We start from the raw sequence: 15915 nt of genomic DNA, 5'->3' as shown, positions 1-15915 counted from the left end.
CAAATATGGACTTCTTGTACAGCCATAATATGTAAAAAAAAAAAAAAAAAAAAAAATGTTAACCTTTTTTAGACCTGTAAGCTACTTATTTGAACAAGAAGGAAAGTCAATGAGTGACTTTTTGACCTTTGGGACAAAAATTTGTTCAGTAGGTCAAATAGGGACTTATTGTACAGCCATAATGTGTATTTAAAAAAAAAATTATTTAAAAAATTTAAACCTTTTTTAGACCTGTAAGCAAATATGGACTTTGTACAGCCGTAAAGTGTAAAAAAATAAATAAAAAATTAAACCTTTTTTAGACCTGTAAGCTACTTATTGGAACCAGAAGGAAAGTCAATGAGTGACTTTTTGACCTTTGGGACAAAAATTTGTTCAGTAGGTCAAATATGGACTTCTTGTACAGCCATAATATGTAAAAAAAAAAAAAAAAAAAAAAAAAAATTTAACCTTTTTTAGACCTGTAAGCTACTTATTTGAACAAGAAGGAAAGTCAATGAGTGACTTTTTGACCTTTGGGACAAAAATTTGTTCAATAGGTCAAAAATGGACTTCTTGTACAGCCATAACATATAAAAAGAAAAAAAAATTAAAACCTTTTGTAGACCTTTTAGCTACTTATTGGAACCAGAAGGAAAGTCAATGAGTGACTTTTTGACCTTTGGGACAAAAATTTGTTCAGTAGGTCAAATATGGACTTCTTGTACAGCCATAATATGTATTTAAAAAAAAAAAATATTTAAAAAATTTAAACCTTTTTTAGACCTGTAAGCTAAAAATTGGAATCAGAAGGGAAGTCAATTAATTGGAACCAGAAGGGAAGTCAATGAGTGACTTTTTGACCTTTGGGACAAAAATTTGTTCAGTAGGTCAAATATGGACTTTGTACAGCCGTAAAATGTAAAAAAAAAAAAAAAATTACCTTTTTTAGACCCTTTAGCTACTTATTGGAACCAGAAGGGAAGTCAATGAGTGACTTTTTGACCTTTGGGACAAAAATTTGTTCAGTAGGTCAAATATGGACTTCTTGTACAGCCATAATATGTAAAAAAAAAAAAAAAAAAAAAAAAAAAAACTTGTTTAGACCTGTAAGCTACTTACTGGAAACAGAAGGGAAGTCAATGAGTGACTTTTTGACCTTTGGGACAAAAATTTGTTCAGTAGGTCAAAAATGGACTTCTTGTACAGCCATAACATGTAAAAAGAAAAAAAAATTCAAACCTTTTGTAGACCTTTTAGCTACTTATTGGAAACAGAAGGAAAGTCAATGAGTGACTTTTTGACCTTTGGGACAAAAGTATGTTCAGTAGGTCAAATATGGACTTTGTACAGCCATAATATGTAAATAAATAAAAATAAATAAATAAAAAAAACTTAAAAAAAAAAAAACATTTTGTAGACCTTTTAGCTACTTATTGGAACCAGAAGGAAAGTCAATGAGTTACTTTTTGACCTTTGGGACAAAAATTTTTTCAGTAGGTCAAATATGGACTTTGTACAGCCGTAAAATGTAAAAAATAAAAATAAAAATTGAACCTTTTTTAGACCTGTAAGCTTCTTATTGGAACCAGAAGGAAAGTCAATGAGTGACTTTTTGACCTTTGGGACAAAAATTTGTTCAGTGGGTCAAAAATGGACTTCTTGTACAGCCATAACATGTAAAAAGAAAAAAAATTAAAACCTTTTGTAGACCTTTTAGCTACTTATTGGAACCAGAAGGAAAGTCAATGAGTGACTTTTTGACCTTTGGAACAAAAAATTGTTCAGTAGGTCAAATATGGACTTTGTACAGCCATAATATGTAAAAAAAAAAAAAAAAAAAAAAAAAATTAAAAACCTTTTGTAGACCTTTTAGCTACTTATTGAAACCAGAAGGAAAGTCAATGAGTTACTTTTTGACCTTTGGGACAAACATTTTTTCAGTAGGTCAAATAAAGACTTTGTACAGCCATAATATGTAAAAAAAAAAAAAAAAAAAAAATATAATAAAAAATTAAACCTTTTGTAGACCTGTAAGCTACTTATTGGAATCAAAAGGAAAATCAGTGAGTGACTTTTTGACCTTTGGGACAAACATTTTTTCAGTAGGTCAAATATGGACTTCTTGTACAGCCATAACGTAAAAAAAAAAAAAAAAAAAAAAAAATTTAAACCTTTTGTAGACCTTTTAGCTACTTATTGGAACCAGAAGGAAATTCAATGAGGGACTTTTTGACCCTTGGGACAAAAATTTGTTCAGTAGGTCAAATATGGACTTCTTGTACAGCCATAATATGTAAAAAAAATAAATACAAAAAAAACACTTAAACCTTCATTAGACCTGTAAGCTACTAATTGGAATCAGAAGGGAAATCAATGAGTGACTTTTTGACCTTTGGGACAAAAAAAAATTTCAGTAGGTCAAATATGGACTTCTGTACAGCCATAATGTGTAAAAAAAAATAAAAAATAAAATACATTTTTTTTAAACCTTTTGTAGACCTTTTAGCTACTTATTGGAATCAGAAGGGAAATCAATGAGTGACTTTTTGACCTTTGGGACAAAAGTATGTTCAGTAGGTCAAATATGGACATCTGTACAGCCATAATATGTAAAAAATATATATATATATATATATATATATATATATATATATATATATATATATATATATATATATATATATATATATATATATATATTAAACCTTTTGTAGACCTTTTAGCTACTAATTGGAACCAGAAGGAAAGTCAATGAGTGACTTTTTGACCTTTGGGACAAAAATTTGTTCAGTAGGTCAAATATGGACTTCTTGTACAGCCATAATATGTATTTAAAAAAAAAAAATATTTAAAAAATTTAAACCTTTTTTAGACCTGTAAGCTAAAAATTGGAATCAGAAGGGAAGTCAATTAATTGGAACCAGAAGGGAAGTCAATGAGTGACTTTTTGACCTTTGGGACAAAAATTTGTTCAGTAGGTCAAATATGGACTTTGTACAGCCGTAAAATGTAAAAAAAAAAAAAAAATTACCTTTTTTAGACCCTTAAGCTACTTATTGGAACCAGAAGGGAAGTCAATGAGTGACTTTTTGACCTTTGGGACAAAAATTTGTTCAGTAGGTCAAATATGGACTTCTTGTACAGCCATAATATGTAAAAAAAAAAAAAAAAAAAAAAAAAAAAAACTTGTTTAGACCTGTAAGCTACTTACTGGAAACAGAAGGGAAGTCAATGAGTGACTTTTTGACCTTTGGGACAAAAATTTGTTCAGTAGGTCAAAAATGGACTTCTTGTACAGCCATAACATGTAAAAAGAAAAAAAAATTAAAACCTTTTGTAGACCTTTTAGCTACTTATTGGAAACAGAAGGAAAGTCAATGAGTGACTTTTTGACCTTTGGGACAAAAGTATGTTCAGTAGGTCAAATATGGACTTTGTACAGCCATAATATGTAAAAAAATAAAAATAAATAAATAAAAAAAACTTAAAAAAAAAAAAACATTTTGTAGACCTTTTAGCTACTTATTGGAACCAGAAGGAAAGTCAATGAGTTACTTTTTGACCTTTGGGACAAAAATTTGTTCAGTAGGTCAATTATGGACTTTGTACAGCCGTAAAATGTAAAAAATAAAAATAAAAATTGAACCTTTTTTAGACCTGTAAGCTTCTTATTGGAACCAGAAGGAAAGTCAATGAGTGACTTTTTGACCTTTGGGACAAAAATTTGTTCAGTGGGTCAAAAATGGACTTCTTGTACAGCCATAACATGTAAAAAGAAAAAAAATTAAAACCTTTTGTAGACCTTTTAGCTACTTATTGGAACCAGAAGGAAAGTCAATGAGTGACTTTTTGACCTTTGGGACAAAAGTATGTTCAGTAGGTCAAATATGGACTTCTGTACAGCCATAATAAGAAAAAAAAAAAAAAAAAAAAAAAAAAAAAAAAAAAAAAATATATATATATATATATATATATATATATATATTAAACCTTTTGTAGACCTTTTAGCTACTAATTGGAACCAGAAGGAAAGTCAATGAGTGACTTTTTGAGCTAGGTAGGTATGTTCAGTAGGTCAAATATGGACTTCTGTACAGCCATAATAAGAAAAAAAAAAAAAAAAAAAAAAAAAAAAATATATATATATATATATATATATATATATATATATATATATATATATATATATATATATTAAACCTTTTGTAGACCTTTTAGCTACTAATTGGAACCAGAAGGAAAGTCAATGAGTGACTTTTTGAGCTTTGGGACAAAAATTTGTTCAGTAGGTCAAATATGGACTTTGTACAGCCGTAAAGTGTTAAAAAAAAAAAAATTAAACCTTTTTTAGACCTGTAAGCTACTTATTGGAACCAGAAGGAAAGTCAATGAGTGACTTTTTGACCTTTGGGACAAAAATTTGTTCAGTAGGTCAAATATGGACTTCTTGTACAGCCATAATATGTAAAAAAAAAAAAAAAATAAAAAAAAAAATTTTAACCTTTTTTAGACCTGTAAGCTACTTATTTGAACAAGAAGGAAAGTCAATGAGTGACTTTTTGACCTTTGGGACAAAAATTTGTTCAGTAGGTCAAATATGGACTTCTTGTACAGCCATAATATGTAAAAAAAAAAAAAAAAAAAAAAATGTTAACCTTTTTTAGACCTGTAAGCTACTTATTTGAACAAGAAGGAAAGTCAATGAGTGACTTTTTGACCTTTGGGACAAAAATTTGTTCAGTAGGTCAAATAGGGACTTATTGTACAGCCATAATGTGTATTTAAAAAAAAAATTATTTAAAAAATTTAAACCTTTTTTAGACCTGTAAGCAAATATGGACTTTGTACAGCCGTAAAGTGTAAAAAAATAAATAAAAAATTAAACCTTTTTTAGACCTGTAAGCTACTTATTGGAACCAGAAGGAAAGTCAATGAGTGACTTTTTGACCTTTGGGACAAAAATTTGTTCAGTAGGTCAAATATGGACTTCTTGTACAGCCATAATATGTAAAAAAAAAAAAAAAAAAAAAAAAAATTTAACCTTTTTTAGACCTGTAAGCTACTTATTTGAACAAGAAGGAAAGTCAATGAGTGACTTTTTGACCTTTGGGACAAAAATTTGTTCAATAGGTCAAAAATGGACTTCTTGTACAGCCATAACATATAAAAAGAAAAAAAAAATTAAAACCTTTTGTAGACCTTTTAGCTACTTATTGGAACCAGAAGGAAAGTCAATGAGTGACTTTTTGACCTTTGGGACAAAAATTTGTTCAGTAGGTCAAATATGGACTTCTTGTACAGCCATAATATGTATTTAAAAAAAAAAAATATTTAAAAAATTTAAACCTTTTTTAGACCTGTAAGCTAAAAATTGGAATCAGAAGGGAAGTCAATTAATTGGAACCAGAAGGGAAGTCAATGAGTGACTTTTTGACCTTTGGGACAAAAATTTGTTCAGTAGGTCAAATATGGACTTTGTACAGCCGTAAAATGTAAAAAAAAAAAAAAAATTACCTTTTTTAGACCCTTTAGCTACTTATTGGAACCAGAAGGGAAGTCAATGAGTGACTTTTTGACCTTTGGGACAAAAATTTGTTCAGTAGGTCAAATATGGACTTCTTGTACAGCCATAATATGTAAAAAAAAAAAAAAAAAAAAAAAAAAAAACTTGTTTAGACCTGTAAGCTACTTACTGGAAACAGAAGGGAAGTCAATGAGTGACTTTTTGACCTTTGGGACAAAAATTTGTTCAGTAGGTCAAAAATGGACTTCTTGTACAGCCATAACATGTAAAAAGAAAAAAAAATTAAAACCTTTTGTAGACCTTTTAGCTACTTATTGGAAACAGAAGGAAAGTCAATGAGTGACTTTTTGACCTTTGGGACAAAAGTATGTTCAGTAGGTCAAATATGGACTTTGTACAGCCATAATATGTAAAAAAATAAAAATAAATAAATAAAAAAAACTTTAAAAAAAAAAAACATTTTGTAGACCTTTTAGCTACTTATTGGAACCAGAAGGAAAGTCAATGAGTTACTTTTTGACCTTTGGGACAAAAATTTGTTCAGTAGGTCAAATATGGACTTTGTACAGCCGTAAAATGTAAAAAATAAAAATAAAAATTGAACCTTTTTTAGACCTGTAAGCTTCTTATTGGAACCAGAAGGAAAGTCAATGAGTGACTTTTTGACCTTTGGGACAAAAATTTGTTCAGTGGGTCAAAAATGGACTTCTTGTACAGCCATAACATGTAAAAAGAAAAAAAATTAAAACCTTTTGTAGACCTTTTAGCTACTTATTGGAACCAGAAGGAAAGTCAATGAGTGACTTTTTGACCTTTGGGACAAAAGTATGTTCAGTAGGTCAAATATGGACTTCTGTACAGCCATAATAAGAAAAAAAAATAAAAAAATAAAATAAAATAAAATAAAAAAAAAAAAAATATATATATATATATATATATATATATATATATATATATATATATATATATATATATATATATATATATATATATATATATATATATATATATTAAACCTTTTGTAGACCTTTTAGCTACTAATTGGAACCAGAAGGAAAGTCAATGAGTGACTTTTTGAGCTTTGGGACAAAAATTTGTTCAGTAGGTCAAATATGGACTTTGTACAGCCGTAAAGTGTTAAAAAAAAAAAATTAAACCTTTTTTAGACCTGTAAGCTACTTATTGGAACCAGAAGGAAAGTCAATGAGTGACTTTTTGACCTTTGGGACAAAAATTTGTTCAGTAGGTCAAATATGGACTTCTTGTACAGCCATAATATGTAAAAAAAAAAAAAAAAAAAAAAAAAAAAATTTTAACCTTTTTTAGACCTGTAAGCTACTTATTTGAACAAGAAGGAAAGTCAATGAGTGACTTTTTGACCTTTGGGACAAAAATTTGTTCAGTAGGTCAAATATGGACTTCTTGTACAGCCATAATATGTAAAAAAAAAAAAAAAAAAAAAAAAAAAAAAAAATTTTAACCTTTTTTAGACCTGTAAGCTACTTATTTGAACAAGAAGGAAAGTCAATGAGTGACTTTTTGACCTTTGGGACAAAAATTTGTTCAGTAGGTCAAATAGGGACTTATTGTACAGCCATAATGTGTATTTAAAAAAAAAATTATTTAAAAAATTTAAACCTTTTTTAGACCTGTAAGCAAATATGGACTTTGTACAGCCGTAAAGTGTAAAAAAATAAATAAAAAATTAAACCTTTTTTAGACCTGTAAGCTACTTATTGGAACCAGAAGGAAAGTCAATGAGTGACTTTTTGACCTTTGGGACAAAAATTTGTTCAGTAGGTCAAATATGGACTTCTTGTACAGCCATAATATGTAAAAAAAAAAAAAAAAAAAAAAAAAAAATTTAACCTTTTTTAGACCTGTAAGCTACTTATTTGAACAAGAAGGAAAGTCAATGAGTGACTTTTTGACCTTTGGGACAAAAATTTGTTCAATAGGTCAAAAATGGACTTCTTGTACAGCCATAACATATAAAAAGAAAAAAAAATTAAAACCTTTTGTAGACCTTTTAGCTACTTATTGGAACCAGAAGGAAAGTCAATGAGTGACTTTTTGACCTTTGGGACAAAAATTTGTTCAGTAGGTCAAATATGGACTTTGTACAGCCGTAAAGTGTTAAAAAAAAAAAAAATTAAACCTTTTTTAGACCTGTAAGCTACTTATTGGAACCAGAAGGAAAGTCAATGAGTGACTTTTTGACCTTTGGGACAAAAATTTGTTCAGTAGGTCAAATATGGACTTCTTGTACAGCCATAATATGTAAAAAAAAAAAAAAAAAAAAAAAAAATTTTTTAACCTTTTTTAGACCTGTAAGCTACTTATTTGAACAAGAAGGAAAGTCAATGAGTGACTTTTTGACCTTTGGGACAAAAATTTGTTCAGTAGGTCAAATATGGACTTCTTGTACAGCCATAATATGTAAAAAAAAAAAAAAAAAAAAAAAAATTTAACCTTTTTTAGACCTGTAAGCTACTTATTTGAACAAGAAGGAAAGTCAATGAGTGACTTTTTGACCTTTGGGACAAAAATTTGTTCAGTAGGTCAAATAGGGACTTATTGTACAGCCATAATGTGTATTTAAAAAAAAATTTATTTAAAAAATTTAAACCTTTTTTAGACCTGTAAGCAAATATGGACTTTGTACAGCCGTAAAGTGTAAAAAAATAAATAAAAAATTAAACCTTTTTTAGACCTGTAAGCTACTTATTGGAACCAGAAGGAAAGTCAATGAGTGACTTTTTGACCTTTGGGACAAAAATTTGTTCAGTAGGTCAAAAATGGACTTCTTGTACAGCCATAACATGTAAAAAGAAAAAAAAATTAAAACCTTTTGTAGACCTTTTAGCTACTTATTGGAACCAGAAGGAAAGTCAATGAGTGACTTTTTGACCTTTGGGACAAAAGTATGTTCAGTAGGTCAAATATGGACTTTGTACAGCCGTAAAATTAAAAAAAAAAAAAAAAAAAAATTTAACCTTTTTTAGACCTGTAAGCTACTTATTTGAACCAAAAGGAAAGTCAATCAGTGATTTTTTGACCTTTGGGACAAAAATTTGCTCAGTAGGTCAAATATGGACTTCTTGTACAGCCATAATATGTAAAAAAAAAAAAATGTAACCTTTTTTAGACGTGTAAGCTACTTATTTGAACAAAAGGAAAGTCAATGAGTGACTTTTTGACCTTTGGGACAAAAATTTGTTCAGTAGGTCAAAAATGGACTTCTTGTACAGCCATAATATGTAAAAAAAAGAAAAAAAAAAAAAAAAAAGAACACTTAAACCTTCTTTAGACCTGTAAGCTGCTTATTGGAATCAGAAGGGAAATCAATGAGTGACTTTTTGACCTTTGGGACAAAAGTATGTTCAGTAGGTCAAATATGGACATCTGTACAGCCATAATATGTAAAATATATATATATATATATTAAACCTTTTGTAGACCTTTTAGCTACTTATTGGAACCAGAAGGAAAGTCAATGAGTGACTTTTTGACCTTTGGGACAAAAATTTGTTCAGTAGGTCAAATATGGACTTCTTGTACAGCCATAATATGTAAAAAAAAAAAAAAAAAAAAAAAAATTAAACCTTTTTTAGCCCTGTAAGCTACTTATTTGAACCAGAAGGAAAGTCAATGAGTGACTTTTTGACCTTTGGGACAAAAATTTGCTCAGTAGGTCAAATATGGACATCTTGTACAGCCATTATATGTAAAAAAACAAACAAAACAAAAAAAAACACTTAAACCTTTTTTAGACCTGAAAGCTACTGATTGGAATCAGAAGGGAAGTCAATAAGTGATTTTTTGACCTTTGGGACAAAAATTTGCTCAGTAGGTCAAAAATGGACATCTTGTACAGCCATAATATGTAAAAAAAAAAAAAAAAAAAAAATATTTAACCTTTTTTAGACCTGTAAGCTACTTATTTGAACAAGAAGGAAAGTCAATGAGTGACTTTTTGACCTTTGGGACAAAAATTTGTTCAGTAGGTCAAAAATGGACTTCTTGTACAGCCATAATATGTAAAAAAAGAAAAGAAAAAAAAAGAAAACTTAAACCTTCTTTAGACCTGTAAGCTGCTTATTGGAATCAGAAGGGAAATCAATGAGTGACTTTTTGACCTTTGGGACAAAAGTATGTTCAGTAGGTCAAATATGGACATCTGTACGGCCATAATATGTAAAATATATATATATATATAATAAACCTTTTGTAGACCTTTTAGCTACTAATTGGAACCAGAAGGAAAGTCAATGAGTGACTTTTTGACCTTTGGGACAAGAATTTGTTCAGTAGGTCAAATACGGACTTTGTACAGCCGTAAAATGTAAAAAAAAAAAAAAAAAAAAAATTAAACTTTTTGTAGACCTTTTAGCTACTTATTGGAACCAGAAGGGAAGTCAATGAGTGACTTTTTCACCTTTGGGACAAAAATTTGTTCAGTAGGTCAAATATGGACTTCTTGTACAGCCATAATATGTATTAAAAAAAAAATTTAAATTAAAAAATGTAAACCTTTTTTAGACCTGTAAGCAAATATGGACTTTGTACAGCCGTAATATGTAAAAAAAAAAAAAAAAAAAAAAAAAAAAATGTAACCTTTTTTAGACCTGTAAGCTACTTATTTGAACCAGAAGGAAAGTCAATGAGTGACTTTTTGACCTTTGGGACAAAAATTTGTTCAGTAGGTCAAAAATGGACTTCTTGTACAGCCATAACATATAAAAAGAAAAAAAAATTACAACCTTTTGTAGACATTTTAGCTACTTATTGGAACCAGAAGGAAAGTCAATGAGTGACTTTTTGACCTTTGGGACAAAAATTTGTTCAGTAGGTCAAAAATGGACTTCTTGTACAGCCATAACATATAAAAAGAAAAAAAAATTACAACCTTTTGTAGACCTTTTAGCTACTTATTGGAACCAGAAGGAAAGTCAATGAGTGACTTTTTGACCTTTGGGACAAAAGTATGTTCAGTAAGTCAAATATGGACTTCTGTACAGCCAAAACATGTACAAAAAAAAAAAAAAAAATTTTTTTAAAAAGTAAAACCTTTTTGTGAAACTTTTTGCTAGCATTTGGATTCGAAGGGAAGTCAACGAGTGTGTATGTATAGTAAATTAGTGTTTAAGGACTCTTAGGCCAAAAACATGTTCAGTAGGTCAAAAATGGACTTCTGTACAGCCATAACATGTAAAAATTTTTTTTTTAAACCTTTTGTGGACCTTTTAGCTACTAATTTTAATCAGAAGGGACCAGTTGGGCCAATCAGTTTAAAATCAGTAATTTTAACATGTAAAAAAATAAAAATATAAATGTGTTGACCTTTTAGCTACTGATTGGAATCAGGAGTTATGACTTCTGAATGGCTTAATGTAAAATAAGTACTCAATGAGGATGTATAGCAACTTAATATTTAAAGACTCTTTGGTCAAAAATATGTTCAAAATAATTCAGTTGTGCATTAATGAATAACACATGTTCCGTTTCAATAAATTGTTGTGTTAAATACGGGATGACATATTTTGCACCATCTAACAATGCTTTGCGTATTAAGGAGATAACACCTCATGTTAACTTTTGCAGTACATACAAGAATAAGCTTGTTCTGTTGTGTATTGAAAAGAGAACACACCAAACATGTTGTTGTGCATTGAACAGATTAGTTATTTTGCATTGCATAGCATTTAAAAAAACTTGTGCTTTGATCAGATTAGTGCTTTTGCATTGCAATGAATACTTAACTCATTGTGCATTGAAGAGACAAGTGATTTTGTATTGCATTGCATTCAAAAACTCGGTGTGCATTGAAGAGAATAGTGGTTTTGCATCGCAATGCATAAAAAACGCATTGTGCATTGACGAGACAAGTAATTGTGCACAACTCTTTGCGCATTGAATAGATTAGTGCGTTTGCATTGCATTGCATTAACAAAACTCGTGCATTGAAATGACAAATGATATTGCATTGCTTTCCATTCAAGAACTCGGTGTGCATTGAAGAGAATAGCATTGTGCATTGAATGGATTAGTGGGTTTGTATATTGAAGAGATAAATACTTTTGCATTGCATTGCATATACGAACCTTTTGAGCATTGAAGAGAATAGTGGTTTTGCAGTGCAATTCATACAAAACGCATTGTGCATTGATGAGATTAGTACCTTTGCATTGCAATTAATACAAGACTTCTTTGTGCATTGACGAGATTAGTGATTTTGCATTGCATTGCATTCGTTGTGCATTTAAGAAAATAGTGGTTTTGCATTGCAATGCACACAAAACACATTGTGCATTGAATAGATTAGTGCGTCTGCATTGCATAGCATTAAAAAAACGTGTGAATTGACAAGTTAGTGCTTTTGCATTGCAATGCATACTTAACTCATTGTGCATTGAAGAGACAAGTGATTTTGCATTGCAATGCATACAGAACTCATTGTGCATTGAGAGATGTGCTGTTGCATTGCATATAAGAACTTGTGCATTGAAGAGACAAGTGATTTTACATTGCATATAAGAAGTTTTTGTGCACTGAAGAGACAAGTGATTTTGCACTGCATTCAAGAACTCGGTCTGCATTGAAGAGACAAGTGATTTTGTATTGCGTTGCATTCAAACACTCGGTGTGCATTGAAGAGAATAGTGATTTTGCATTGCATCGCATCGCAATGAAAAAAAACTTGTGCTTTGATCAGATTAGTGCTTTTGCATTGCAATGCATACAAGACTCGTGTATTGAAGAGATAAGTATTTTTACATTGCAATGCATACAAAACGCATTGTGCATTGAATATATTAGTGCGTTTGCATTGCATCGCAATAAAAAAAACTTGTGCATTGATGAGATTAGTACTTTTGCATTGCAATGCATACAAGACTCGGTGTGCATTGAACAGATTAGTGCTTTTGCATTGCAATGCAATAAAAAAAACTTGTGCATTGACGAGATTAGTGCTTTTGTATTGCATTGCATATAATAACTTTTTGTGCGTTGAAGAGACAAGTGATTTTGCATTGCATTGCATTCAGGAACTCATTGTGCATTTATGAAAATAGTGATTTTGCATTGCAATGCACACAAAACACATTGTGCATTGAATAGATTAGTGCGTTTGCATTGCATAGCATTAAAAAAACTTGTGAATTGACGAGTTAGTGCTTTTGCATTGCAATGCATACTAAACTCATTGTGCATTGAGAGATGTGCTGTTGCATTGCATATAAGAACTCTGTGTGCATTGAAGAGACAAGTGATTTTGCATTGCATTGCATATAAGAACTTTTTGCGCATTGAAGAGACAAGTGATTTTGCATTGCATTCAAGAACTCGGTGTGCATTTAAGAGAATAGTGCTTTTGCATTGCAATGCATACTAAACTCATTGTGCATTGAAGAGACAAGTGATTTTGCATTGCATTCAAGAACTCGGTGTGCATTGAAGAGACAACTGATTTTGTTGTATTGCATTGCATTCAAAAACTCGGTGTGCAGTGAAGAGAATAGTGGTTTTGCATTGCAATGCATACAAAACACATTGTGCATTGAAGAGACAAGTGATTTTGTATTGCATTGCATTCAAACACTCGGTGTGCATTGAAGAGGATAGTGATTTTGCATTGCATCGCAATAAAAAAAAACTTGTGCTTTGACCAGATTAGGGCTTTTGCATTGCAATACATATAAGACTTTTTTTGCATTGAAGAGACAAGTGATTTTGCATTGCCTTGCATTCAAGAACTCGTTGTGCATTGAAGAGACAATTGATTTTGTATTGCATTGCATTTAAACACTCGGTGTGCATTGAAGAGAATAGTGGTTTTGCATTGCAATGCATACAAAACACATTGTGCATTGAAGAGACAAGTGATTTTGCATTGCATTCAAGAACTCGGTGTGCATTGAAGAGACAATTGATTTTGTATTGCATTGCATTTAAACACTCGGTGTGCATTGAAGAGAATAGTGGTTTTGCATTGCAATGCACACAAAACACATTGTGCATTGAATAGATTAGTGCGTCTGCATTGCATAGCATTAAAAAAACTTGTGAATTGACAAGTTAGTGCTTTTGCATTGCAATGCATACTTAACTCATTGTGCATTGAAGAGACAAGTGATTTTGCATTGCAATGCATACAGAACTCATTGTGCATTGAGAGATGTGCTGTTGCATTGCATATAAGAACTTGTGCATTGAAGAGACAAGTGATTTTACATTGCATATAAGAAGTTTTTGTGCATTGAAGAGACAAGTGATTTTGCATTGCATTAAAGAACTCGGTGTGCATTGAAGAGACAACTGATTTTGTATTGCATTGCATTCAAAAACTCAGTGTGCATTGAAGAGAATAGTGGTTTTGCATTGCAATGCATACTAATCTCATTGTGCATTGAAGAGACAAGTGATTTTGCATTGCATACAAGAACTTTTTGTGCACTGAAGAGACAAGTGATTTTGCACTGCATTCAAGAACTCGGTCTGCATTGAAGAGACAAGTGATTTTGTATTGCGTTGCATTCAAACACTCGGTGTGCATTGAAGAGAATAGTGATTTTGCATTGCATCGCATCGCAATGAAAAAAAACTTGTGCTTTGATCAGATTAGTGCTTTTGCATTGCAATGCATACAAGACTCGTGTATTGAAGAGATAAGTATTTTTACATTGCAATGCATACAAAACGCATTGTGCATTGAATATATTAGTGCGTTTGCATTGCATCGCAATAAAAAAAACTTGTGCATTGATGAGATTAGTACTTTTGCATTGCAATGCATACAAGACTCGGTGTGCATTGAACAGATTAGTGCTTTTGCATTGCAATGCAATAAAAAAAACTTGTGCATTGACGAGATTAGTGCTTTTGTATTGCATTGCATATAATAACTTTTTGTGCGTTGAAGAGACAAGTGATTTTGCATTGCATTGCATTCAGGAACTCATTGTGCATTTATGAAAATAGTGATTTTGCATTGCAATGCACACAAAACACATTGTGCATTGAATAGATTAGTGCGTTTGCATTGCATAGCATTAAAAAAACTTGTGAATTGACGAGTTAGTGCTTTTGCATTGCAATGCATACTAAACTCATTGTGCATTGAGAGATGTGCTGTTGCATTGCATATAAGAACTCTGTGTGCATTGAAGAGACAAGTGATTTTGCATTGCATTGCATATAAGAACTTTTTGCGCATTGAAGAGACAAGTGATTTTGCATTGCATTCAAGAACTCGGTGTGCATTTAAGAGAATAGTGCTTTTGCATTGCAATGCATACTAAACTCATTGTGCATTGAAGAGACAAGTGATTTTGCATTGCATTCAAGAACTCGGTGTGCATTGAAGAGACAACTGATTTTGTTGTATTGCATTGCATTCAAAAACTCGGTGTGCAGTGAAGAGAATAGTGGTTTTGCATTGCAATGCATACAAAACACATTGTGCATTGAAGAGACAAGTGATTTTGTATTGCATTGCATTCAAACACTCGGTGTGCATTGAAGAGGATAGTGATTTTGCATTGCATCGCAATAAAAAAAAACTTGTGCTTTGACCAGATTAGGGCTTTTGCATTGCAATACATATAAGACTTTTTTTGCATTGAAGAGACAAGTGATTTTGCATTGCCTTGCATTCAAGAACTCGTTGTGCATTGAAGAGACAATTGATTTTGTATTGCATTGCATTTAAACACTCGGTGTGCATTGAAGAGAATAGTGGTTTTGCATTGCAATGCATACAAAACACATTGTGCATTGAAGAGACAAGTGATTTTGCATTGCATTCAAGAACTCGGTGTGCATTGAAGAGACAATTGATTTTGTATTGCATTGCATTTAAACACTCGGTGTGCATTGAAGAGAATAGTGGTTTTGCATTGCAATGCACACAAAACACATTGTGCATTGAATAGATTAGTGCGTCTGCATTGCATAGCATTAAAAAAACTTGTGAATTGACAAGTTAGTGCTTTTGCATTGCAATGCATACTTAACTCATTGTGCATTGAAGAGACAAGTGATTTTGCATTGCAATGCATACAGAACTCATTGTGCATTGAGAGATGTGCTGTTGCATTGCATATAAGAACTTGTGCATTGAAGAGACAAGTGATTTTACATTGCATATAAGAAGTTTTTGTGCATTGAAGAGACAAGTGATTTTGCATTGCATTAAAGAACTCGGTGTGCATTGAAGAGACAACTGATTTTGTATTGCATTGCATTCAAAAACTCAGTGTGCATTGAAGAGAATAGTGGTTTTGCATTGCAATGCATACTAATCTCATTGTGCATTGAAGAGACAAGTGATTTTGCATTGCATACAAGAACTTTTTGTGCACTGAAGAGACAAGTGATTTTGCACTGCATTCAAGAACTCGGTCTGC

The sequence above is a fragment of the Gobio gobio genome (genome assembly GCF_949357685.1).
Source record: "Gobio gobio genome assembly, chromosome: 21".
NCBI lineage: Eukaryota > Metazoa > Chordata > Actinopteri > Cypriniformes > Gobionidae > Gobio > Gobio gobio.
Note: the sequence above shows the minus strand (reverse complement) of the source record.